This window comes from Parasteatoda tepidariorum, chromosome 12 (genome assembly GCF_982258835.1).
Source record: "Parasteatoda tepidariorum strain Cologne lab strain chromosome 12, Ptep-v5.0, whole genome shotgun sequence".
NCBI classification, from domain to species: Eukaryota; Metazoa; Arthropoda; class Arachnida; order Araneae; family Theridiidae; genus Parasteatoda; species Parasteatoda tepidariorum.
This window is the reverse complement of record NC_141766.1, coordinates 18,073,720-18,101,417: the sequence shown is the minus strand read 5'-3', so window position 1 is coordinate 18,101,417 and position 27,698 is coordinate 18,073,720. Positions and strand designations below refer to the sequence as shown.

Below are 27,698 nucleotides of genomic sequence, written 5' to 3'. Positions count from 1 at the left end.
CGCATGTTGAAGTGTACTAAACAAAACTTTATTAGTTGCAGTAATACATGCAAAAGACAGAATATAAATATCTTGTTTATTTTCGAAGTTATGAATTTTTGAAGTTGTAAAGAGAATTTTGGAACACCCTGTATTATATTATATTATATTATATTATATTATATTATATTATATTATATTACCGTCGTAGAGCAGCCAACCCAATTTAGGGTTTACGGCTATTAATGTTCAACTCCGTAACCTTGTAATTTTGAACCGAATCCAGAAGACAAGGGAAATCCTGGATCAAGTATTGGGACAAATTCGCCCTCGTGGAGGACTTTTTGATGAAACTAACCCGCATTTGAGTTACATGGAGAGGAAGACCACGAGAATCATCCACGGTTAGCTTGACGGCAAGGGGACTCTAACTCATGAAACGTCTACCACTGAGAATATTTTACGTCACTACTGTGGTCGGTGCGAGCCGGATGCGGAATTCGTATCAATCAGCCATCGTTAGAATTCGAACTCGGTTCACCTCAATGGAAGGAGAACGCTCTATCTCCTGAGCCATAACGGCTCTGTACCTTGTGTTTTTATTTTATATTATAGCCATCGTTAAGCAGTCGACCCAATTTTGGGTTTATGACAACTACTGTTCAACTCCATAGCCTTGTAATTTTGAACCAATTCAGAAGACGAGGAAACTCCTGATTCAGTACCCCCAGTGATTTGTTATGGGAACATGGGGGACTTTGCGATTCGGCAGATTTAACGTGAATCAGTCACCATTTACTACGGCTGGAGTCTTCGTCTGGTGGGGATCGAACCCATGAATTTTTGGACATTGGTCCAGTGTCGTACCAACCAGGCTATCCCGGCCCTTAGTACCTTGTGTGTATGTTAGTAGTTTAAAAAGACTGTTTCTTTTCCAGGTAAGAGTCATTTTCAGAGTGGCTTTAATCAGGCTAGGAAGGAAAAATAGGGTATCTGAACAGGGTATTAAAAATTTACTACAAGTCGTGGGCTAATAGTGTTTTCCCTTATTTTATTTACCACTACCTCATTTGAAATAAAAAAAAAATCATGCAAGCGTACTTAAAACTAGTGTGTGTTAAACGTTAAAATTAAAGGGAAAGCAAACATAATTCTATCACATTTAACATACCTATATTCATGCGACCCCTTTATGCTATTTTCCATGATTAATAAATACTCTTGAAAATTTCCTTTACTTGATTATCTTACTGAATATGGATATAATAACTTCGAGAACAGTTACTTCTGTTTCTTCTTCACTTATCAAAATTAGTAATTTCCTGATAAACTTCATTTCACCAAGTTGAAAAAACATTTTTTTTTTCAAATTTAGCACGCAATGCTGAACTTTATTTTTCGATCTTTAGGACAAAATGTTTTCATCTCTTTCTGTATATTCATTTCAACTACATGCAGAGTTTTGAATCTTGCCGCTGTTTTACTGTTTCACAAAGTTAAATATGTCAAGTATTTTTTGCCTTGGAAATCTAAAGATGTTCTTGCAAGAAAAGCTTTACCTTTATAAATATTCACATAAAATTTGCCGTTTGAATTTTTCAGAAGTTACATATATTATTATCATATATGGATATCAGTTATACACTACATTATTTAATCAAGTAAGTTTTTAAGTAATTAATTAAGTAATTTAATCAGGTAACTTAAATAAATCTCAGAGCTCGCGTCTCTGAACTTCACCAGAAAGTTTATATCCTTTCACACTGCTCTTAAAGGTCGAGTGCTCAGAAAATTATTTAACGTTTTTAAATTTTTATGGTAATATATGACAATTTTTATAGGCCCTAGTCTATCCATTTATTAACTTATGGTATCTTGGAGAAATGATTGACAACAAAAGCAGTGACTGTAAGAGAAAACGGTCGCCTCAGTATTTTCCTTCCATGAGACTAAATTTTAGTTATAGATAGAGTTCTCTTAAAATCTTCTTATTTTAGTTTATTTTGAAGGGGAAGATCCATTGTTACTATCTCAAAAAAGAGGAGGACTGTGACTTTTAACATAGCATTTAATATGCAATTTTGGTAATTTTTTAAAATTGAAAATGGGATGAGGTCCCATTGATTTTTCTTTTTCACGCGTTAGTAGATACATTTACCTACTAGATGGTATAGTTAGTTTTTTGGAGCGACTACGTTTTTTCGAGTAAAGTTAAAATAAAAAATGCAGATTTTGCATTTTTTTAAAAGTTTGAATGTCCATATCTACTGAAAGCCTAGATAACTTGGGAAATGTCTGGGTCTCAGAGCTTGTCCTAATAGTAAACTTTAGTATTCAGCCAAGAAATTATTGGAGTGCTGTTGTTTAACCAAGATTTTCAGGGCGGAAAAAAGCGAAAAACTGAAGTTTTGATTAATTTAGACAGAGTGAAAAATAAAATCAACAATGTCCCATGAAGACGAGTGCATGTCCATAACTAGGCAGCGATATATTAATCATACAGCAAAACAAAACTTTGGAGTGTTGTTGCTTTCCCCATAAAACATACTTACATTTCACTTTTAAAGAAATGACCTTAAACGTTTTCTAAAGGGGAAGAAAAATGTTTCTAGTTGCTCAAACTTGCACAATTTTCATTTTTTATTACCTACTTCAGTATAATTATAACAATAAAAAAATCAAGACAATCAAATAATGCAACGATTAAAATTAAAATTTTTCGTCTGATTTTGAAAATAATGGCTCCTAAGGTACTTAACTTAGTTAACTCAAAATTCTGTCAAAATTCTGTCAAATTCTGAAAATTAACTCAAAATTCTGTCACTTCATAAAACTTTTTACCCAAAGCGGAACACTTGTAGGTGGATCGGAGAAACCCTTTGACCAGGGATAACTCTAAGTTGTTACAGTTTGATCTGAAATTATACTTTGCAAAATTTTAGAAATAAAGTGATCACATTAGAAATCTTAATTTTCTTGCCACTAATTCCCTACTTCCGAATTCAAAAAAGCAATTTTTACATCATTACAAAGTATTGTGTTAACGCAACGCTAGGCGGTGATGATTTTGAAAGAAAATCATAATTTAATTTATGGTTAGATAACAACTAAGTATTCATATTTTGTGATATAATATAGCCGATTAAAAATATCTCCTTTAACGAATCGTTAAAAAAAATAACAAGGACCAACGGATGCCGCTTTTAGTTTTTAAATGAATTATCGACATTTGTTCTTACTTATCTTAAAAAGTGTATTAAAGTGGGTAAGAAAATTTATTGCAATCAAGGGTAACTTGACACTTTCGTTCATTTGCACTCAACAGTTATATTTTGCGATATAATATAGTCTATTAAAAAGATCTCCTTTAACGAATCGTTAAAAAATGTAACAAGGACCAACGGATGCCGCTTTTAGTTTTTAAATGAATTATCGACATTTGTTCTTACTTATCTTAAAAAGTGTATTAAAATGGGTAAGAAAATTTATTGCAATCAAGGGTAACTTGACACTTTCGTTCATTTGCACTCAACAATTATATTTTGCGATCTATTAAAAAGATCTCCTTTAATGAATCGTTAAAAAATATAACAAGGACCAACGGATACCGCTTTTAGTTTTTAAATGAATTATTGGCGTTTGTTCTTACTTATCTTAAAAAGTGTATTAAAGTGGGTAAGAAAATTTGTTGCAATCAAGGGTAATTTGACACTTTCGTTCATTTGCACTCAACAGTTATATTTTGCGATATAATATAGTCTATTAAAAAGATCTCCTTTAACGAATCGTTAAAAAATGTAACAAGGACCAACGGATGCCGCTTTTAGTTTTTAAATGAATTATCGACATTTGTTCTTACTTATCTTAAAAAGTGTATTAAAGTGGGTAAGAAAATTTGTTGCAATCAAGGGTAATTTGACACTTTCGTTCATTTGCACTCAACAGTTATATTTTGCGATATAATATAGTCTATTAAAAAGATTTCCTTTAACGAATCGTTAAAAAATGTAACAAGGACCAACGAATGCTGCCCTTAGTTTTTAAATGAATTATCGACATTTGTTCTTACTTATCTTTAAAAGTGCATTACAGTGAGTAAGAAAATTTATTGCAATCGTTCGACGCTTTTTGACTCGTGTATTTTTTTCAGCAATGCAAAAACAAAACCAAATATTTTGCTTAAAGCACAAATTTCGCGATGTGACCCAACAAAGCCAAATATATTAAATTACACTCATTGCTAAAGTCTGTTCATTTATGTCAAAACAAATCCAATTTCGTGTCAATTACCTTTGCTGAATAAAGTTTTTTTAGTTTTAAATAAGTAAAGGTTTTTCCTATCGGTTAATAGTCGAAAATATTTTTTTTTAGATATAGATTTTCAGAAAACACCTACATTTTTAAACATTCACGAAATGTTAATTACAATGTTTACATCTGGCTATTGGTGACCACACCACGTAGGAGGACATTGAATATTATTTATGCAAATATATCTGATGTCCATTCCTTGACCTCATTAGATATTTAATATGCACACTTGGCGAAAAGCAGCTAGTTGTTGGTGAAGGTCAAATAAAAGCTTACTAGGGAAAAATTATTTCCAAAAAATGAAAGAAATTTTTAACCATACAATTCTGTTTCAAGTAAAAAGTCAAAAGATCGCTAATCAGGTTCACATTAAACTTGCATACTCAATTTTTTATACGCGAATTTTTTGAAGGTCTTTTTCTTATATACGCATCAGCTCAGACTATCAATTCGAAATAATTGAGTAGAATTAACCTTGAATCGAATCTTATATGTATAAAAACTGCTCCGTAAGAAAAAAATATATGATGTAATAATGATATAATAATTTCAATCAGGTTTGAAGAAAATCAGCGTGTGCAAAATGCTCATGTAAATTGATGGAAAACTGTTGGAGAATAACATTCATTTTATTAGGTTTGCTCTCAGCAACACTTAAATACGTTAAAATGTAATAGAGATGGTTAAATAGAATAAAATTGTGTCGGTATTAGACAAGGTGAGCATTTGAATATTTGTACTTGAAATATTTTGATTTTAAATGTTAAATGAATTTTAATTCTAATTTACGGATGTCTGTGAAATTTCCAACAAAATATTGTCTATAAACTGTGAAGAATAAATTGTAATACGCACAATAAGAAATGAAAATTGAAATGATAAAATATAATGCTCACAATAAGAAAGGAAAATTGAAATGATAAATTGTAATTCACACAATAAGAAATGAATCCACAATCAATTCTCCTAGCACAGTTGTTGAAAGAAAAACTGAAAATTGAAATACATCAGGACATAAAACGAAACAACTGACCATTTCTTCATCAGTGTTTTTTCTTGAAGTATGAGAGCTTCATAGAATATTCTTTAAAATATTATATTCTAGAAATTACTACGGACCTTAAGAAGAATGAACTGTAATGCGCACTAAAAGAAATTAATTTGTTACAAATAGCTCCACCAGCACAGTTGCCGAGACCAAAATTAAAAGTTTAAGAGCCAATTTTTTTAAACATCGGGCAAATCAGGTAGGGTTGAATATTTGACATTTTTTATTTCATTGAAATTCAATTTTTAGATCATGTTTTCTATGTAAAACTATTAGACACGTGTTATTTTTATTTTTATGAATTTTTCTCTCTCGAAGTTTTAATGACTGGAAATTTTTTCGAATGCTTAGAAAAGCACTTCGATTTACAAGTGGCAATTCTTTTTGTTCACTACGTCCTAAAGATCAATTGTTTTAAAAAATAAGCCCATTATAAACTAAATAGATTAACCTTCACACAGTCTCTATCCAGAACTTACACTTTGCTATTTAAACAAGTTACACTTTGTTTTGTTTTACATTAAAACCTATCGATACTTCTTACAACTAGTAGATCAAAAATTATAAAAGCAAGTTATAAATGGTTTTAGCTCATTTGATAAATTCTAATAAGTTCAAAGATCTAAAACTTTGTCCGCACAGCAAAAAATACTGTACTATTTAATCATAAAACTCTTAATAGCTTCTAATCTACTAGTTCTTCGACATTAATGAGATTTTGCTCGATTCAGCTTATTAAGATTATTTAGATCCTATATTAAAACTGCAGCTTACCCCGCTGCTAAGTTTAAATATTCATATTGGGCCTAAATCACATTTTTAAAACAATTAACAGCCTTCCTGTAGCGATTTCTGTATTCAGTTAATTAGTCTCAAACTTTAAGTTAATTAGTCTTAAACTTTAAGTCCATATTATAAAAAAGTTGAATCAGTTGTGATTTTAACATTGACTACTTAGACCAGCAAATTGCAAAACTTAACAGCACACTTTCTGATTGCATTTTTTCTTTTAAAAACTTGAATGAAGACCTCAAGATCCGGCAGTTCACATTTGTAGCAATGCATCTAAATTAAGAATGCAATAATACTATATATATATATATATATATATATATATATATATATATATATATATATATATATATATATATAAATCAAAATGAAGATAAAACAAAGGAAAAGTATAGACATATGAAAAAAGGGGGGGGGGAAATAATAATGAAAGAAATTATTTTTTGAGTGCTCCTCACACTATTGTATTAATATATTTTGCTTTGGCTGTATTGATACAATATCAGAAAGCACTCTTTTTTGCGGATATAATCGTGTGGGCTGATGAAAAGATTATATCTTTTATTTTCCGGTTTTTTAAAAAAAATTTCATCCATTTTTTTTTTTTTTTTAAATTAGTTGTTTGTTATTTTTTTCTCATTACTATTCCCCCCCTTTTTTTATCATATGTCTATAATTTTCCTTTGTTTTATCTTCATTTTGAACTTATCTAATGAGTTCTGTTTACTTGCAGCTTATGCGCAATAAATGAAACTTATTGTTTTTCTTAACTTTCTTCGTGTTTTCTTGTTTTTATTTATTTTGCTGTATATATATATATATATATATATATATATTATTCCAAAACTAACCCAATCACTAAAACGTTACTATCTTTAAGATGGATTGCAAAAGAACCGTTAAATGCCATTCAGTTAAAAATATATGATGACGTTTAAACGGTTAATGCCCGTTTACAAAATTTAGTCTATATGTGAAAAACACTTATATAAAAAAGTAGAAATACATAACTGCTTATATTAAGTTATAGATCCAAATTAAAATAGTGGTAGGATAATTATATTTAGATCAAATGAGGTATTTAATCCCTAATTACTATGAAATGTTAACTATTTTAGTAATTGTATTTAGTTCTAAAATAATAAGAGTGTTATTTTCAAATTAAAGTGCGATCTAGTTAATTTTCTTAATTAGTCGACTGATAAGACGATATAATTTATTACAAAAACTCCATATGGTTAACCAAACTGAATTTGGGAAATATCTCTATTCAAGAAGTATCAGATTAAATGTACCCTAAATGAATGATGGATTGCTGACTTACAAATTACTTCAATATTTATAGCATCATACTTGCTATTAGTAGGCTGATCATCATAAATAACGCACCAAAATCTTTTAAACTTGACCAAGCGGATGTAAAAAAAAAGTTAGTCAAAACAAATCATATTTACAAAATATGAATGGCAAACAAATAGAATTTTTTTGAAGACCCCACAATATGACCCACATTTAGAATACAACATTCTAATGAAGGACTTTTACTGGAAATGATCCTTGAAATGAAGACCTGTATTTCATTTAATGATTCTTCTATTTCAGTTGCAAAACGAGAAGCTTCATTTTGAAGAAAGTTGTCTCTTGGCAATGCTAGTGAGTTGGGGGAAAAAGTTCTTTGCTATAAATATGCCTTCAAGTTATGTCTCCAACGTATTTACTTATAAATATGCCTTCAAGTTATGTCTCCAACGTATTTACTTATTAATATGCTTTCAAGTTATGTCTCCAACGCATTTACTTAGTTTCGTATAGTGCACGAATTTCGGATTTTTCCACAATCTCTTATTGATTGTTATGGAAAATTTGAAAGCTTATTTCTCGTTGCAGTTTTTCAGTCTATCTTATTGGTCCGAATTTGATTAATCACCGATAGCCTCAAATGAATTTAAAATTACATAATTTACAGAAGTACTTATGATTGTGTTTTCTTTTCTTTTGACAGAAGCCATTGTTTTTATGGATGGGGGATTTTGAACTTTAATCCCTTCCCCTAAAAAAAACCGCTATTGCAAAAATGACACCCTTAGCACTATAAATAAGTTACTTCTTAAGAGCTTAATTAAAAATGAGAATATTTTGCCACCAATTTTTTTTAAAAATTCTTTTTGGTACATAAAATATTATAAAAACCGGTTTAGTGCTGCTTCACCATCTTATCACGGGACAAGTAAAAGTCAAATGAAAGAAAACTTGCAAACTGTTGTGAATTTCTACTTATTGGATGTGTATTATTAAATGTGTTTGCAAATTCAATCGTACCATGTTTTTACTTCCGGTGATAATTTCGATTTTGAAAGAAAATTTTCTAAATTACCACTCAAAACGAAAATTAAGTAATAAGTATTTACCGTAAATTAAAATATTACAAAAATAATTACACATAAAGGAACATCCATATTTCTAATTTAAGTTTTGAATCGTAATGTTTATAAGTAATAATTAAACAAGCGGAACATTAAATTCCTTTTTACTTCATAGAAGCTTAATTTTTAGAACTAAATTTGGATTTCAATTTAAAATTATTTTACTTTACTCCCTTTTATATTAGATTATTATTCGCCTTAAAATCAATTGCTTACATTAACTTATACGCGCTAGAGATCTAATCATTAATAATGAAGAAGAAACTATAATTACCCTTAAACTAAATAAGTAAATTTCCTTCCTGTGAGCTACTACTTGAGAATACGCCGCACCAAGGGACGCCATAACATTTCTTTCATTTCAATAACTAATTTGAAATTTAAAGTTAAAAAAAAAGTGAGTTCAGACAAACCTAGAGTAAGCCATAAAATTTCAAACACTGATAAGAAATTTACAGTTACCACGGGGGAAACTTTTCGTCGCAAATGCTCTTTCACCTCAATAACTAAATTAAAATTTAATGTAAAAAAAAAAAAGTGAGTTCAGACAAACCTAGAGTAAGCTACAAAGTTTCAAATACTGATAAGAAATTTATAGTTAACGCGGGGGAAATTTTTCGTCGCAAATTCTCTTTCACCTCAATGACTAATTTAAAATTTAATGTAAAAAAAAGTGAGTTCAGACAAACCTAGAGTAAGTCATAGAGTTTCAAATACTTATAAGAAATTTATAGTTACCACGGGGGAAACTTTTCGTCGCAAATTCTCTTTCACCTCAATGACTAATTTAAAATTTAATGTAAAAAAAAGTGAGTTCAGACAAACCTAGAGTAAGTCATAGAGTTTCAAATACTTATAAGAAATTTATAGTTACCACGGGGGAAACTTTTCGTTGCAAATTCTCTTTCACCTCAATGACTAATTTAAAATTTAATGTTAAAAAAAGTGAGTTCAGACAAACCTAGAGTAAGTCATAGAGTTTCAAATACTTATAAGAAATTTATAGTTACCACGGGGGAAATTTTTCGTCGCAAATTCTCTTTCACCTCAATGACTAATTTAAAATTTAATGTAAAAAAAAGTGAGTTCAGACAAACCTAGAGTAAGTCATAGAGTTTCAAATACTTATAAGAAATTTATAGTTACCACGGGGGAAACTTTTCGTCGCAAATGCTCTTTCACCTCAATAACTAAATTAAAATTTAATGTAAAAAAAAAAAAGTGAGTTCAGACAAACCTAGAGTAAGCTACAAAGTTTCAAATACTGATAAGAAATTTATAGTTAACGCGGGGGAAATTTTTCGTCGCAAATTCTCTTTCACCTCAATGACTAATTTAAAATTTAATGTAAAAAAAAGTGAGTTCAGACAAACCTAGAGTAAGTCATAGAGTTTCAAATACTTATAAGAAATTTATAGTTACCACGGGGGAAACTTTTCGTCGCAAATTCTCTTTCACCTCAATGACTAATTTAAAATTTAATGTAAAAAAAAGTGAGTTCAGACAAACCTAGAGTAAGTCATAGAGTTTCAAATACTTATAAGAAATTTATAGTTACCACGGGGGAAACTTTTCGTCGCAAATTCTCTTTCACCTCAATGACTAATTTAAAATTTAATGTTAAAAAAAGTGAGTTCAGACAAACCTAGAGTAAGTCATAGAGTTTCATATACTTATAAGAAATTTATAGTTACCACGGGGGAAATTTTTCGTCGCAAATTCTCTTTCACCTCAATGACTAATTTAAAATTTAATGTAAAAAAAAGTGAGTTCAGACAAACCTAGAGTAAGTCATAGAGTTTCAAATACTTATAAGAAATTTATAGTTACCACGGGGGAAACTTTTCGTCGCAAATTCTCTTTCACCTCAATGACTAATTTAAAATTTAATGTAAAAAAAAAGTGAGTTCAGACAAACCTAGAGTAAGTCATAGAGTTTCAAATACTTATAAGAAATTTATAGTTACCACGGGGGAAACTTTTCGTCGCAAATTCTCTTTCACCTCAATGACTAATTTAAAATTTAATGTAAAAAAAAGTGAGTTCAGACAAACCTAGAGTAAGTCATAGAGTTTCAAATACTTATAAGAAATTTATAGTTACCACGGGGGAAACTTTTCGTCGCAAATTCTCTTTCACCTCAATGACTAATTTAAAATTTAATGTAAAAAAAAGTGAGTTCAGACAAACCTAGAGTAAGTCATAGAGTTTCAAATACTTATAAGAAATTTATAGTTACCACGGGGGAAACTTTTCGTCGCAAATTCTCTTTCACCTCAATGACTAATTTAAAATTTAATGTAAAAAAAAGTGAGTTCAGACAAACCTAGAGTAAGTCATAGAGTTTCAAATACTTATAAGAAATTTATAGTTACCACGGGGGAAATTTTTCGTCGCAAATTCTCTTTCACCTCAATGACTAATTTAAAATTTAATGTAAAAAAAAGTGAGTTCAGACAAACCTAGAGTAAGTCATAGAGTTTCAAATACTTATAAGAAATTTATAGTTACCACGGGGGAAACTTTTCGTCGCAAATTCTCTTTCACCTCAATGACTAATTTAAAATTTAATGTAAAAAAAAGTGAGTTCAGACAAACCTAGAGTAAGTCATAGAGTTTCAAATACTTATAAGAAATTTATAGTTACCACGGGGGAAACTTTTCGTCGCAAATTCTCTTTCACCTCAATGACTAATTTAAAATTTAATGTAAAAAAAAGTGAGTTCAGACAAACCTAGAGTAAGTCATAGAGTTTCAAATACTTATAAGAAATTTATAGTTACCACGGGGGAAATTTTTCGTCGCAAATTCTCTTTCACCTCAATGACTAATTTAAAATTTAATGTAAAAAAAAGTGAGTTCAGACAAACCTAGAGTAAGTCATAGAGTTTCAAATACTTATAAGAAATTTATAGTTACCACGGGGGAAACTTTTCGTCGCAAATTCTCTTTCACCTCAATGACTAATTTAAAATTTAATGTAAAAAAAAGTGAGTTCAGACAAACCTAGAGTAAGTCATAGAGTTTCAAATACTTATAAGAAATTTATAGTTACCACGGGGGAAACTTTTCGTCGCAAATTCTCTTTCACCTCAATGACTAATTTAAAATTTAATGTAAAAAAAAGTGAGTTCAGACAAACCTAGAGTAAGTCATAGAGTTTCAAATACTTATAAGAAATTTATAGTTACCACGGGGGAAATTTTTCGTCGCAAATTCTCTTTCACCTCAATGACTAATTTAAAATTTAACGTAAAAAAAAGTGAGTTCAGACAAACCTAGAGTAAGTCATAGAGTTTCAAATACTTATAAGAAATTTATAGTTACCACGGGGGAAACTTTTCGTCGCAAATTCTCTTTCACCTCAATGACTAATTTAAAATTTAATGTAAAAAAAAGTGAGTTCAGACAAACCTAGAGTAAGTCATAGAGTTTCAAATACTGATAAGAAATTTATAGTTACCGCGGGGGAAATTTTTCGTCGCAAATTCTCTTTCACCTCAATGACTAATTTAAAATTTAATGTAAAAAAAAGTGAGTTCAGACAAACCTAGAATAAGCCATAAAGTTTCAAATACTGATAAGAAGTTTATGGTTACCGCGGGGGAAATTTTTCGTCGCAAATTCTCTTCCACCTCAATGACTAAATTAAAATTTAATGTAAAAAAAAGTGAGTTCAGACAAACCTAGAGTAAGTCATAGAGTTTCAAATACTTATAAGAAATTTATAGTTACTACGGGGGAAACTTTTCGTCGCAAATTCTCTTTCACCTCAATAACTAATTTAAAATTTAATGTAAAAATGTGTGTTCAGACAAATCTAGAGTAAGTCATAGAGTTTCAAATACTGATAAGAAATTTATAGTTACCGCGGGGGAAATTTTTCGTCGCAAATTCTCTTTCACCTCAATGACTAATTTAAAATTTAATGTAAAAAAAAGTGAGTTCAGACAAACCTAGAGTAAGTCATTAAGTTTCAAATACTGGAAATAAATTTTTAAAGTATCAAAATAAAAATAAAACATGAGAAGATAATTTAGGATTGCACAATGGAGAAGTTCCCCATCAAATAATTGCATTTGATATTTGTTGTTATATTGTTTGCATTTTGATATTTAGAAAAAAAATTCAGGTATTGAAGCTTCATGACTTAGTCTAGATTTGTCAGTAGTATGTCAGTAGTAGCTTTGTGCGAAACAAAACATTCACGCAATCCGATCAGAAAAAACTAAACAAACAACTCTCCACGACTGTTCCAGAACCGGACAACAAAACCCGATCGATACTCAAACCCTCTGAAAATCCCCGTTGCCATCGGAATTACAAAACTTTATCACAACACCTCTCTCCCTATAGGAAAACGCCATATTAAACTGCACGCAACTGTTCCAAAACCTGACAAGGTGAAGCATATAGTGACCATATCATACTTCTTTTGTCTGAATTCACTTTTTCTTCACTTTAAATTTTAAATTAGTTATGGTGATGAAAGAAAATTTGCAATGAAAAGTTTCAACCGCGTTATGCAACGATTTGCCCCAAAATTAGATAATCGAAACCAGCAGGGAACAGGGAAGGGGTGACTTCGAATAGAAATCCTTATTTTGACCATGGTCAAACTCGAACGGTATTTTCGGGATTACTTATATCTAATTATACCTTTGCAAATACCCAAGAATCTCTAAAACTTTGTTACAATGAAAAGGAAACATAATTTATGTTAAATACGTTGTGCTTGTCTTCAAATCGTTTCATAAAATAGACAAAAAAGTAGATACTTAAATACTTATTATTGAAACAATATTCCCATGGTAGTTATATCTAGCGATAAATAATAAGGCGTGATACTTCCCCCGGTTTAGCTTCCCTTTATTATAGTTTGTCTAAAGTAAGAACTCCCCTAGGCATTCGTTGGGACCCGAGGTGGTGTCTATGGTAATGAGGTAAAAACTATTTCAAGTAGGGGTGTGGGGTCACTGTTTAGGACAGGTTTTAGAGCGGGTCGGCGAGTGAAAGGGAATTTTTTACTTCGTTCTATTGTGTAAGCCCTAGAGTGAAGAGAAGCTACCCTATCTTAAAGGAGCTATTCTTGTTTCCATAGCAGCAGACGGCCTCAGGATTTGTGGTGGAGGGAGTTCTTGCTGTAGACAAACTACAGCAACTCGGCTGTAGCAGGAATGATGGACTGAGAATTTAAGCTGTGATTTACCTCAGAGGGACACCCTTTAGACTTTAAATTGCAGAGAAATTAAAAAAATATCTATATTACAATGCATGCTTTAAAATATTTTTTTAAATGTCATTTTAACCTTGGGTGGTAAAACACAAAAATAAAAATTGTTTTATATATAAAAATCATGAACGTAACGAATATGATTTTAAATACATATTTTAAAGCATTAGACCTCTCGTGCCTACATATTCGTGACTTTATTCAAATAGTTAAATCTCGACCTAAAAAAAGAAAAAATTTGTTTTGGAAAACACTTGTTGATAAATATATAATTATGTTGTCATTTGAGTTTTCTGAACTATACATTTTATTGCTAAAGGAAATAACCCTTGACATATATCCTTGACATTCTATTGATCTGAATCAAGTTTCTTTATAGGAGGTTTAGAAGAAAACACGATTATCATCTATTTTAAAGATGTATTCTCTAAGTTTTAACTACAAAGTAATTTAATTTGCTATAAACTAGTCATAAAACAGAGTAAACGTCTACTCATAAAACAGATCTAACTGAAAAGTCATAAAAGAGTGCTTTTTCTCAAGAAACTATATTGAAACAATTTGATATTTGCTTATTATTTTTTAATTGTCCAGTTGTTAAATTTCGTTTACGGGTGGTTAAAGCTAATTAATAACTATTTACTGCTGTTGGGCTTCTCTAACGATGAAAATAATAATAAGATTTTGAGCAGAGAGACAATAGAATAAAGTGAAATTCTAAATAGGTTGAATAATGTGATTAATAAGCTGTAATATATACACGGTTCAACTTTTCGCCAAAAAATTGATGTCGATTTAGCTTCAACTAATATAATAAGAAACTTGGTGTGAAGGTCTACCACTGAGAGGCATTACTTTTTTGGTTGAACTTCGAACTAAATCCAAGGTTTTCGTTATACCCATTTTCTTAGTGAGACATCTAACCAAGTTCAAGGTTTGATTGTTAACGAAATTTTAGGTGAAAGATGAACCAAGATTTATGTATTGTTCAGAACAATTTTAAGGTGAAAGGTTGAACCACGTTTCAAGTTATAGTGTAAACTAGTTTTAAAGAAATATTGGTCTAAAAGAAAACCAAGGATTTATTTCAATGTTTAACAACAATAGTGCCTTTGGGAGCAGCGGTATAATTTTGCACCAAATTCTTGTATCGGTTAAAAGCTAATTTGATATTCATTTAGTTAAACGCTGTATTATGTTTTCTAATGTATATATCCAATTTTCTTTTTCCCATATTCTTGTAGTTTGACGTTACAAAACCCTTTTAAGTGTTAAATTTCACTAATTTATCGATATTTAATAAATTTATTATATTAATAAAAATATTTTTCATTAAATTAGCTAAAAAAGTAATGTATAATAAGTTGATTTCAATTTATAAACTTATTCTACCTGACAGGTATTTATATTTTTGTATGGTGAAATATTAAAAAGAGGAAGGGATGATATCACAATTTAGTAGTTATAATTCTGTTTGCTCAACTGATATAGTTTTGTTGCTTTTGAAGATACTAATAAGCTTTTAGAAATAAATAATTGATTAATTCAAGAAAATAAATATTTTGGAGCTCTTGGTAATATTTTTCCCCATTGTACTTTGAATTCTAAGTACACTGGGGTAGGAAATTTAGAGAATTTGCAGAAATTAAGAGAATTTGCGATTATCTCTAGAACTACTGCATCGATTTTAATAAAATTTGATATGTACATACACTGATACAATACAAAACAAATAACCATTCGTTGGAGTAGGAAGGTACGAAATTGCCACAGGACAATTCAGGCCATTTGCCACATGAAATAATGAACTAACTTATTTCAAGTATGAAATCACGCTGTCTGTAAGAGGGGACCATAACCCCCATAATCTATTTTTTTTTTGTTTATTCCGCAACCCCTGTTTTATACCATCCGACTTCAACGAGTGTTACGCACCATCATGCGTGTGTATTACAAGTGTTAAATGGTTATTTGTTTTGTACTGTATTACTGTATGTACATATCAAATCTCATTAAACTCGGTCTAGTAGTTCTACAGATAATCGACCAAGTCTGCATATTCGCTTAATTTCTAACACCAGGGTATTTAATAGAAGAAAAACATATTGTTCTTGAATCTGCTTCGAATTTGTTTTAATCACAATTGTTCATCACTTCCCTTACAGCTCTGTAATTTTTCATTCATAACAAAACATCCTCAAAAGTATATTCAGTTACTATCTATCATAGCTAAATATTTGAAACACACTTCTCCAACTTTTCATCTTAAACTAAGTTTTGCATAAAGACAGATTTTACAATAATACGAGGGTTGTAAATTAAATAGTGGCAACTTAACCTTGAAACTCACAAAAGGGCGCGCATGCGTAAATAGGGTATGGGTTCGGTGAGGTGGCGCTGTTGTCGATGTGTAGAGTGCAAAAAACAGTCGATTTGCTTAGAAGGGTAGTTGTTGCGTGGCGTTAAAGTGAGAAGTTTCGTTTCCATCGCTCTAAAGCATGTCGTGAAAAGGCTTAATGACGAAAAAAGACGAGATGCTTGAATCCATCGTGCTACTGTCCTATATGGTAAAGCATTTGCTCCAAAGGCTTCCACTAATCCTCGATAGCATTCTGTTGCATTTTTGCCACGGGCAACCTCGATTGTAAGCCACGACCGCTGATCACCTTTTGAAAACATGCTTTAGAGCGATGGAAACGAAATTCCTCACTTTAACGCCACACAACAACTACCCTTCTAAGCTAATCGACTTTTTTTGCACTCTACACATCGACAACAGCCCCACCTCACAGCTTCCATATCTAATTTGCGCATGCCCGTCCTCCTGTGAGTTTAAAGGTCAAGTTGCCACTATTTAATTTACAACCCTCGTATAAAGCACATTCAAACGGAGATTAAATAAAACAAGATTCAATCTCTTTTTTCTTAAGATGTGTCCGTTATCAAGAGTTAGATAGGTAGGTTGGTACCTTATTTATGTTGCACTGGAGCTGAACAATGGGCTATTGGCAACGGTCCGGGAAACGTCCCTTAGGATGATCCGAAGACATGCTAGTGCAATTTCGATCTTCAACAGAGGGGATGGCTCCCCTACTTTGGTATCCCGATGCGTGTGAAGTCGAGCGCTTTACGGTAGAACAGCTTAACGAGGACCGGTACCGTGCACCCTTGGACCTTTCACAGAAAGTGGTCAACCACTCGCTTACTAACCCCAACCAGTGATGCTTGACTTCAGTCTTCTACTGGAAACTGTCCTTACGCTTAGTTCACTGGGGGACATGAAGATTTAGAAAATCTTTACTTGCTGCACATTGTTGTATTTAAATCCAAATTTGATAATGCCAAAATTCTTTCCATCCCAGTTGCATCAGCTCATCTTGATACCCTTGAGTCTTGTTTTATATTTGAATGCTGATTCCCTTGCTAACAACATAAGTTCCTCATCACTTCTCCACAGCGAGTGGAAATGCATTTACCTTGATTTGCCCCTCTCGATCACTGTGGTTTTTCTTGTTCGGTTTTTTTTAATTTTTTTTTAAATTTTTCTCTTTCTCGGTTACTGCGGTTTTTCTAGCTTTGTTTTTCATCCTTAGGTTTCTTTTTTTCGTTGGGAACTTTACGTTTTATATTTCTAATCATTTTTGTTTTTTCTCATTCACGTCTAGCAAATCTTGAAATGGGCGTCTGTTTTTGAGCGCTTGAAGCATGTCGACTGCTGTTTCTATTCTGCGTACTTTTGAAGCGAATCAAGTTTTTAATCAAGTAATATCTCACCATTTCAGTTTCTTCGGATTATTTGTTTAATTTAAGACTAAAATATGTATGTAGTAATTAAGACTAAAATATGTAAATAAGAAAGCCAGCTTGCGAAGCCGTTCGAAAGGAAGTACAGTACACAATGAGCATGGTCTAATCTTAATTTTATTTGCATCTTATATCTATCTATCTATCTATCTATCTATCTATCTATCTATCTATCTATATATATATATATATATATATATATATATATATATAAATAAATAAGTGCAAGAAAACACGAAGAAAGTTAAGAAAAACAATAAAGTTCATTTTATTTGTTGTAATTTTTGTAAAAATTTTTTTGAGTGCTCCTCACACTATTGTATTAATATATTTTGCTTTGGCTATATTGATGCAATATCAGAAAGCACTCTTTTTTGCAGATATAATCGTGTGGGCTGGTGAAAGAATTATATCTTTTTTTTTTCTTCCGGTTTTTTTAAATAAAATTTTATCCTTTTTTTTTAAAACTGTTGTTTGTTATTTTTTTACTTATTATTCCCCCCCCCCTTTTTCATATGTCTATATTCTTTATTTGTTTTATCTTCATTTTGAACACCATAATTGCACTGATTCTATTAAAGTGAATCACTTGGGTGATTCGTTTTGCTCAACACTTATCATAACTTCCACCCTGAGATACCATGTCCTGTCTTAAAGTTATTAGCAGAATGAATAAGGTAAGGAAACAGTTGACAGATACGTTTTAAAACTTGCTTTATCTGTCAGGAGCGCTTTAGACGACGGAGTGGGACATATTTGGCAACATTTGAGGCAATAAAGCTCAATTTTTTTTATTATTGCCCTTAGGAAAATTTGCCATAGAGAAGCCTATGGTAATCTATGACAACCTATGGCTACCATAGAAATTTGTATGACAAGATACCATACGCCTGTGGTTACCATAGAGATTTGTATGGCACAACCCCATAAGCCTATGACTACCATAGAAATTCGTATGGCAAGATACCATACGCCTATGGTTACCATAGAAATTTGTATGGCAAAACCCCATAATCCTATGGCTACCATAGAAATTTGTATGGCAAGGTACCATAGGCCAATGGTAACCATAGAGGCCTGTATGGCATTTATATGGCACGTCACCATTCTCCTATGGCAACCATAAAAATTTGTATGGCAGTATACCATAGGCCAATTGTAACCATAAAGATTTGTATGACGGGAAAAGCTGATCTAGATCCCCACCAACGAAACAACATCTCCTATGGAGTCCTCAAAAACATCTTCTAAAAGAAAGAAATATCCATTTTTTCACCCCGAAGTTAATTAAATTCAACATGTAATGCCACAAGGCATTCCTGGTGAGTTTTTTCCGGCCTCCGGGTGGCCAATTTTTCCATTTTTGAGTGTTTGAAATCCGATGTTCCATTGATTTAGGCTTAGAGTATCAGACCGCCATATTAACGCGTCATCCACTACAAGTGGAATCTTTCGCTAACTTTGGCTACTTATTTTAATATTTTTTCGATCTCATTGTTGGTCAAAAACATTTTATTGCAAACGCCTATTCGATTATCTATCTGAATTTATTAAGTTTTAAATTTCCGGCTGTCTGGTACTTTTATTATCGGTATCTCATATATCAATATCAAAGTGAGTATTTACATTCTCATTAGTTTTTGATTTTAATTCCACTTAGGTTCTTGCAATGCATTTTTACATTATCTTACATATGTTAGGGCTTTATATTTTTATTTTGTGTTTAATTTTTGCTTGCTATTAAATTGTTCTTTATCATGTCTCTGCGTTTTACTATCTTACAACTAATATTTCTAAAGTATCCACATGTACTTATACATAGCTTAGGGACATCACTTAACTAGATTTGCTGGATTACTGGTTGACAATTATTTTGCTTCAATATCATCAATGGGACAGTCCCTCGCCATATCATCTGCTGCTGTAACCAAAAATGCTTTTAACAATTTAATCTTTCCTTAAGTGTACAACTTTTTCGTCATAGCGATTTCCTATATCCAATTAATTTTTATTTACTATCCCTGACCAAGTGTCAATTTGTCAATGGCAATTATTAATTTTTCCAATTTTAATCATGTCTTAAACATGTTTTGTATTTACCAATGTTTCTATATTGCGTTCTCTTTTCTAACTGTGCTTAACACAACTCAACATAAATTTTCTGAGTTAGCTTAGTATCACATATCAAAATTTAAAAAAATTTCGTACTCGCTCCGACCATCGGACCATTATTTTACTTCGCTTTCTTTTAAGTTCCCCTAATATCTGACGCTTATCTAACTAATTATGATACCATTCAATCAAATTAACGTATTTTATACTCGCTCCGACCTCCAGACCCACTTTCTATTTTCTTTTTTTTTTCAGCTTTAACAAATATTGGTTGATTGTACTCAATATATTTTGTTCCTAATCAACATAAACAATATTTTCCCCACTCGCTCCAACCACCGAACCCATTTTCTAACAGTTAGTACTAACCGTTCAAAATTTATTTGAATAAGAACAGCATTCAGAAAGGATTCTGCAAGTAAAACAGGGGAAGTTTATCAAAGAAATTTAAGAAAAAAGCTTTCTGTATATATATTTATTCTACAATTACTAAGTTTTGCATTTTTAATATCCATTGCGAAAGATTCTTGTAAGTAATTATTTTTTGATGTATGGTAAAATATCAACGAGAAATGTTGCCATAGCTGTATGGCAAAGGTGTACCATAGCCTATGGAAAAATTTTTCTTCATAAGATGTGGCACATCTTAGTTTTATGGCAAAAAATTTGCCATATAAAAAAATGCCATAGGATATTCCTATGGGATTTTGCTCATGGTAAAATTTTGCCATGTACGTATGGCAAAATTTTGCCAGATAAAAAATGCCATAGGATATTCTTATGGGGTTTTGTCAATGGTAAAATTTTGCCATATACGTATGGCAAAAATATGCCATATAAAAAATGCCATAGGATATTCCTATGGGGTTTTGCATATGGTAAAATTTTGCCATATACGTATGGCAAAATTTTACCATAGGCAAAACCCCATAGGAATATCTTATGCCATTTTTTTTGGCAAACCTATGCCAAATTTTCCTAAGGGTGGTCACTTAACATTCAGTTGCGTTTAATTCAAATTAAATGTAATATTAATAATTTGTAATAAAATATTTTAATAACAATAATGCTTGCTATAATCTAATATTAATACTTTTACATTTGATTAAAAATTATTTTTATTATCAGAATGCTTGCCTTCGTTTTGAATGCTTGTATTTTATGCAGAATAAAAGCCTAGTTTTGATTTTGGTGACAATAATGCCCATCATTATGGCATTGACACTAACTTTTGAAACCGCTCAAGCTCGTACTGTCAACTAAGATTCTATCGATAATAACTCTATATGATTAGAATAATATATAATAATGCACAATATAAAATCAACTTTTCAGTGAAATATATATAAATATTCAAATTTGTAAAAAAAGTTAAGATAAAACAAATGCATTCTAATGCTTGCTTCTGTTAAGCACAACATACTAAAATATAAGAAAGAAAATATATATATTTTTTCCCAATAAAAACTAATTTATCTTTAATCTGTATTCTGAACTGACAGTAAAAAAATAAAAGTTGTTAAAATATGCATAAAAACGCATCATTCGCGTTATTTTATAAGCTTTTGTGTTGACATAGTTATTAGCATAGACATAGTATAGCTTATACTTATTTAAATACAAAGCACAGTAGTGACTGGAATTATTAGAAATCACATTGTTATTTACATTCGAAAAATTATTGTATACCTTACAATAATGATCGTCAAAAGTTTATTAACAACGCTGTTTCTCAGACACTTTTAAAGCAACGTTCTTTAAAATATGTATCTTCGGGAAATAAATAAAAATATATCAACTAACGAATCGAACAAGCTAAAAAACCATTCTTAAAGACATATGTACAATCGATAATTTCGTATTAAAAACATCGTGCATACAAAACAGAAATATTATATGGTAGAAGCTATAATTAAACGCTTACACTTGCCTTGCAAAGTATGAAGATTGGATTTAACATTCACATTCCTCCTATTCCATAGATACGTCCTTTGATGAAACTTGCCGGTCGTTCGCCATTAAATTAAACTCGGTTATGCTACAGTTACGTCAGGTTGAACCCCCACGGATATTGCGAAATCTCATCTAACTTATTCTGAGTAGGACTGGGCGATATTAGAAATTATATATCGTGATATATCGTCAGTTTTGCATCGCGATATAGCGATGTATCGCGATATAGTATTTTTGAATTTCATTTACTTTAAGGCACAGAAAGTCAGATTTCTATCAAGACTTCATACGCATATTGATTTAAATCAATTTATAAATTTGAAAATATATATGTTTTGCTAAAGAAAGATATTAAATAAATTGACTAAGATGTACAAATCTTACTTAAAATATTTATTGAAAAAATGTGTGTAGATACAGAATGAAATATTTGCACTTCTTTATCGTTTATAAGGTATAAGCAGTCTTAATTTAAGTTAACCCCTAAAACACCCTTAATGAAAAAAAATATTGTTATTAAACAAAAGCCGATTTTAAAATTTCAAAATATATTTTAATTAAAATAAAAGTTAGATTGACTAAAAGCCGAAGTTTAAAATTAAAAATGTTCGAATTTTAAGCTAAAAAGTAAACATAAGATTTGTAATAATTTCTTAAAATTTTTGTTCTCTGAAAGATTTCTCAGTTTAAAAATAAAAAGGGAATTTTATAAAGATATCTAGCTGAAATTATTGAAAGAAAATTTAAAAAATTAAAAAAAAGCTTGTTAAGAAATTCATTATACACTTAAAACAAAGTGTTAAAAATATTTTTTTTTTAAAAAAAAAAACTTTTTTTAACAAATCAATATTTGCTTGTAGTATTATGCGTAAATAATTACAGAATTATTAAGTTCGATCGTAATGTTCAAATTCTTAATGAAGAAGTAAACACAAGTTTTGTTATATTTTCTAAAAATGATCACGCAAATAACAAAAGATTTCTTAGTTTAAAAATAAAAAAATAAATAAAAGTGAAATTTATCAATATATTTACCTAACAGCATGGGAACAAAATTTAAAATATAAGTTCGTTAAAAAATTATTTGTATGCTTAAAACAAAGAGCTAAATAAATTTTAGAAAAAAAAATGCTTCTTAAACACTATTTTTATTATTATTTCATATAAATAATTAAATTAAATTAAATAATGACCGAATTATGAACGAAAAACAAAGTAAGGCAAAGTTTCTTAATTAAATTCTTAAAAATAAAAACAAAAGAATTGTGATATTCGGTAATATATTTAGCTAATTAACTAATAATATAAAACGAAAATTAAAAAAAAATAATGATTTTACTCTCTAATAAAACGAAGTAGTAATTGATAAAAAAAAAAAAAGAAATGAATAAAGTTCGCAAACTTTTCAAATTCTTTTGAACAAATAAAGTTTATTGACTTATGTCCAAAAAATAAGTTTTGTTTTAACTTTATTTCTAAAAATAAAAACAACTCAAGATTTATAAATTTAAAATCAGTAATAGAAGCCCATTAAATTATTAGAAGTTTTATCCGAAAGGTTTTAAATAAATTAAAAGAAAGTAAAAAAATAACCTAACAAATTTATTTACTTTGTAATTTAATTCCTTATGGGTGCCTTAAATTAGATTTCCGATAATTTTCACATTTAAAAATATAAAAAAAGTTTTGTCAGAAAATAAATAAAAAACTTACCTAATTAATGAAGAAACTTTTCTTTATAAATTCTTTTCAATAATAGATTGCGTTCAGAACAAGCTTACGACGGCGATCACGAAGTTAATCCCATTGAAAATAATCTACAAGAAACGATTTCAAATCGCGAAGTTGCGAAAACGAACATGTGATATAACGATATAAGTTCTCAAAAGTGATTCTGATTCTACCGCTCATCAGTCAAGGCCGTCTCAACATAACGAAACAATATCGTCTTCCACAGCGCGAGTTGGCATCGGAACGTAAGAGAAAGTCCTTGCGTGTATCGCTATATCGCTAAATCGTTATATCGTCTTCTTCACTCTACGGCTTAAATCAGATTTCTGATGCATCGCTTGGAATGAAAGTCGCTGTATCGGTTTGCCGATATAGGCGTTAAATCGATATGTCGCGATATATCGATTTATAGCCCAGTCCTAATTCTGAGTTATTTTTAATTGAACTGAAATCTTAGTGAAATCGGCATACGACTCTCTGCTGGCGTTTGCTTTTACGAGTTTCTTGGTGAAACGGTTATCTATATTTCAAACAGTATATATATATATATATATATATATATAAATTTCCAGCTTCATAAAATTGCAGCAGTTTGTGAGACAAGGGTGACAAAGAGTGTTAAAAGAAGTGTATCATCTCCCATTAGTGTATCATCTCCCATCTAAAATAAAACTATTCAAAATCAGTAAATTAAATTTTATTATTTGTTTTATCAAATGATATTATTTGTTCTATATTTCAACAAAATAAGTACATTCTGATCATTACTATTATGTAGTAAAAGCTTGAAAATAAATTTTGAAATGGATCTATAACAGATGTTTTTAAAATTGCTAACTTAGTTTATATATGGTGTACTACTACCTGCAAAGAGAGGATAAAGAGAATAGAAAAGCTGGCTACGAAATAGAAAGGCTGGATATGAAATAGAATGGCTGGATATGAAATAGAAAGACTGGATATGAAATAGAAAGGCTGGATATGAAATAGAAAGGCTGAATAGAAAGGCTGGATATGAAATAGAAAGGCTGAATAGAAAGACTGGATATGAAATAGAAAGGCTGAATAGAAAGGCTGGATATGAAATAGAAAAGCTGAATAGAAAGGCTGGATATGAAATAGAGAGGCTTAATAGAAAGGCTGGATATGAAATAGAAAGGCTGAATAGAATCCTGGCTACGGTTATGATGAAACATAACGTAAATTCACGGATATCATTAATTACGTATGTAACACAGCAAGGCTGTCTATTGATTTACTGTGAATACCGTGATTTACAACAAATATCGAATTTACGATAATTATCAAGAATGATAACATAGTAATTATTATCACCAACAATAAATAACAGGTACGACAATATCGTGAATATTTCCGTTACCGAAAATTATTGAATATGATTTTATCGTGATTATAATTGATACTATAATATCGCGGATATTAACGATAACTATAATTATCAAATATAATCTAATCGTAAGCTCTGATAAATTTCATTTGGGTAATATATTAAAGTAAAAATATTGTTAATCAGTTAAATTGGGAAAAACATCGTACTAAATTTTTATTTTATTACAATATATTGCGGTATTACAATTTGGATATCAAGTCTTCAATATTTTTAGTTTTCAATCAGTTTAACTCTCAGTTTCATTGATAAGTGCTAATTATGCTGATTTGCAGAATGTATTAAATTGAAAACGCACTATTAGTGACATTATCTTGTATTGAAATGTTTCCTATAATTAACATTGTGAAACATTGAGTAATATTTTTATTAGGGCCTTGCCTAACTTTTCTATGTTCTTGGAAAATAATTATTGGACTTGGAATATCAATCTTGAAATATTAAAAATTCTTTGCTTCCATTTTTATTCATTTATTTTTCTAAGCAAAAATTAATGATTCTTTCAAGATTTATTTTGTCACAAGCAATTTATTTATCGCATTATCTTTAACCATAGTGATGAGGTGCAAACAAATTTTTTTTTAGTTACCGTATTGGCATTGATTCGATAAATATAGAAATAATTTTGTAAAAAATATTTTAATTTCGATAAAGTTAGATGTATTAATTGATTGAAATCTGCAAGATTTCTTTTTTTTTTCTATGAAAATATAAAAAAATTGAGATTAAATTTATAATTTTACTGTGTTTTCTTTTTCAGCTTTAATATAAATATAGAATTCTTTTAGTTTATGCGAAATAGTTTTTACCATTACATGAAACCTTATACAGTTGCCAAACCTGCTAAGATTTTAATTATTACAAATATTAACTATAAGGTCAGAGTCATTTTCGCATATTTGTAAATTTAATGTCCTTCACTAAAAAGGCAAATTAAACAAGGAACCATGAACGTATACTATTTTTTTAATTAATTTAATTTCACTGTTCACTTGTTAAATTGCCAAAACAGTAATAAAAGTTGTAAATGTGAATACCAAAATTTAACCTAACCCAAAACTTTCTTATTCGAATTTTTCTTTCCAAGAAATGGAAAAATTTGAAGCAACAACAAGATCTAGGTTTCTTTTTTTTTTTCTATTTTCAATACATCGTGAATCATAAGCATAAAGGAAAAAATTCATTAGTTATTTTTATTTAAATATATTCCCAATTGGTAAACGTCATTTTCAAGATAGGTAAGTTTTTTACTAGTATCTCTTCAATTACCATAATTATCACTGTACAATTATCAAACTGATAAAAGTGCAGAAACACATTTTCTTACACGCACTTTGTTTTATAACCACCGGTGAACAGCCGACCCAATTTTTGGGTTCACGACTACTAATGTTCAATTTTGAACCCAATCCAGAAGACTAGGGAACTTCTGGATCAAGTATTGGGAGAAATTTGCCATCTTGGGGGACTTTTTGATGGAACTAACCCGCATTTGCAACTAACCCGCATTACATAGAGAGGAAAATCACGTATATCTCCCAGGGTTAGTCTGACGTCAAGGGAACTCTAACCTATGATCCGTCTATCACTAAGGATATTTTATGTCAGCACTGTAGTCGGTGCGTGCTGGGTGCGGAATTCAAATCGACCAGTCTTCGCTGAGATTCGAACTCGGTTAGTCTCATTGGAGGGCAAATGCTTCATCTCCTGAGCCCCCGCTGCTCTTGTTACTTGCATTGTGACATTTTTAGTTTTTATAAGCAAAAACTATTTAAATTTACTTTTTTTAAAACTTAAATTATAGTGATTATTATCAAGGTGATAATCAGCTGAGTGTTTTAAGAACATAGTAATAAAGACATTATACGAAAAATATATTTAAATTTGCTTTGAATAATATATTAAAAACTTTGAGACTTTATTCAGAGTAAACAAAAAACTCGCTTTTATTTTGTCATAATTTAGCCCCAAGTACACTTAACATAAAAATGTTTAACAACAGTATATAACAATTAGCTTGATAATATATGAGGTAAATTTATATAACAATAAGCTTGTGACTAGAATCGAATACCTTTATTTATATGAAATAACTGCAAAAATTTTGCTCAAATGCTCATGGAGATATGGATATTTTAATTTAGAAAAAAAAACTAATTTAGTTTGTTTTTCGTTTCCTTATATATCTGTGAAAACATTCAATTAAATGAAAAAAAATTTTTGAAACAATTTTTAATTAATCTCAAAAATATCATTTAAAAAGTTTGAAAAAATGTTTTGTTTAAAATTACGCCAGATCTGAGCAATAAACTTCTTTAAACTCTGATTTCTCAGGAATTATTTGACCGATTTCGCTCAAATTTTATATTTTGCCATTTTAAATTGCATATTTTGAAATGATGTAAAAAGTTGAACACATTACCGTTCAAAAGCTTTTCGACAATTATTAAATAAAATAATGAATATTTAATAAAAGTTATATTTTATATGGAATTAATTTAGGATAAGCAAATTTTATAATTGTGTTTAAAAATGCTTCAATTCGCTTAAAAAGTTCTCGAGATAAAATGAAATGCTCAAAAAGAAAAATTAACATTAAGGGGTCCAAGCTTTGGAGCATTCTCCTGACCAAACTATTGGGACCATATTTCCCTGATTGCGGCTGTATTTCGGGGATTAGAAGTCCGAATCCGTCGAAAAAAAGGAGAGAGTACGGAGAAAGTACGTTTTTGTGTCATATTTTGAAACCTAAATTTTCGTCTGCACTAATTAATTAGCATATTTGAAGTCACCTCTTCGAACCTTTAAGATTGAGTCTTAGAACGTGAAGATCCGATCATTTGAAAAGGAGTTATTCAGAGTGGTCTGTTTTTTATTTTGTTCTCTGAACAAGCTCATTGCTAT

At 30.2% G+C, this 27,698-nt stretch overlaps 2 long non-coding RNA genes across 5 annotated transcripts in view; one reads left to right on the top strand and one right to left on the bottom strand.

Annotated features, from left to right (window-relative positions):
- LOC107443633 (uncharacterized) overlaps nt 1-27,698 on the bottom strand; it is a 51,205-nt gene that overhangs the window by 19,440 nt on the left and 4,067 nt on the right. The window contains exon 1 of one of the 4 annotated variants that reach the window (XR_015430824.1): nt 9,292-9,388. The exons of the other annotated variants lie outside the window; for them this stretch is intronic. This is a non-coding gene — a long non-coding RNA (uncharacterized LOC107443633). Of the gene's footprint in view, nt 1-9,291; nt 9,389-27,698 lie in introns of those variants that run through there. 4 annotated transcript variants of the gene reach the window in all.
- Nucleotides 4,722-27,698, top strand: part of LOC107443632 (uncharacterized) — a 53,189-nt gene continuing 30,212 nt past the window's right edge. The window contains exon 1 of the long non-coding RNA XR_001584008.5: nt 4,722-5,537. This is a non-coding gene — a long non-coding RNA (uncharacterized LOC107443632). The remainder of the gene's footprint in view (nt 5,538-27,698) is intronic.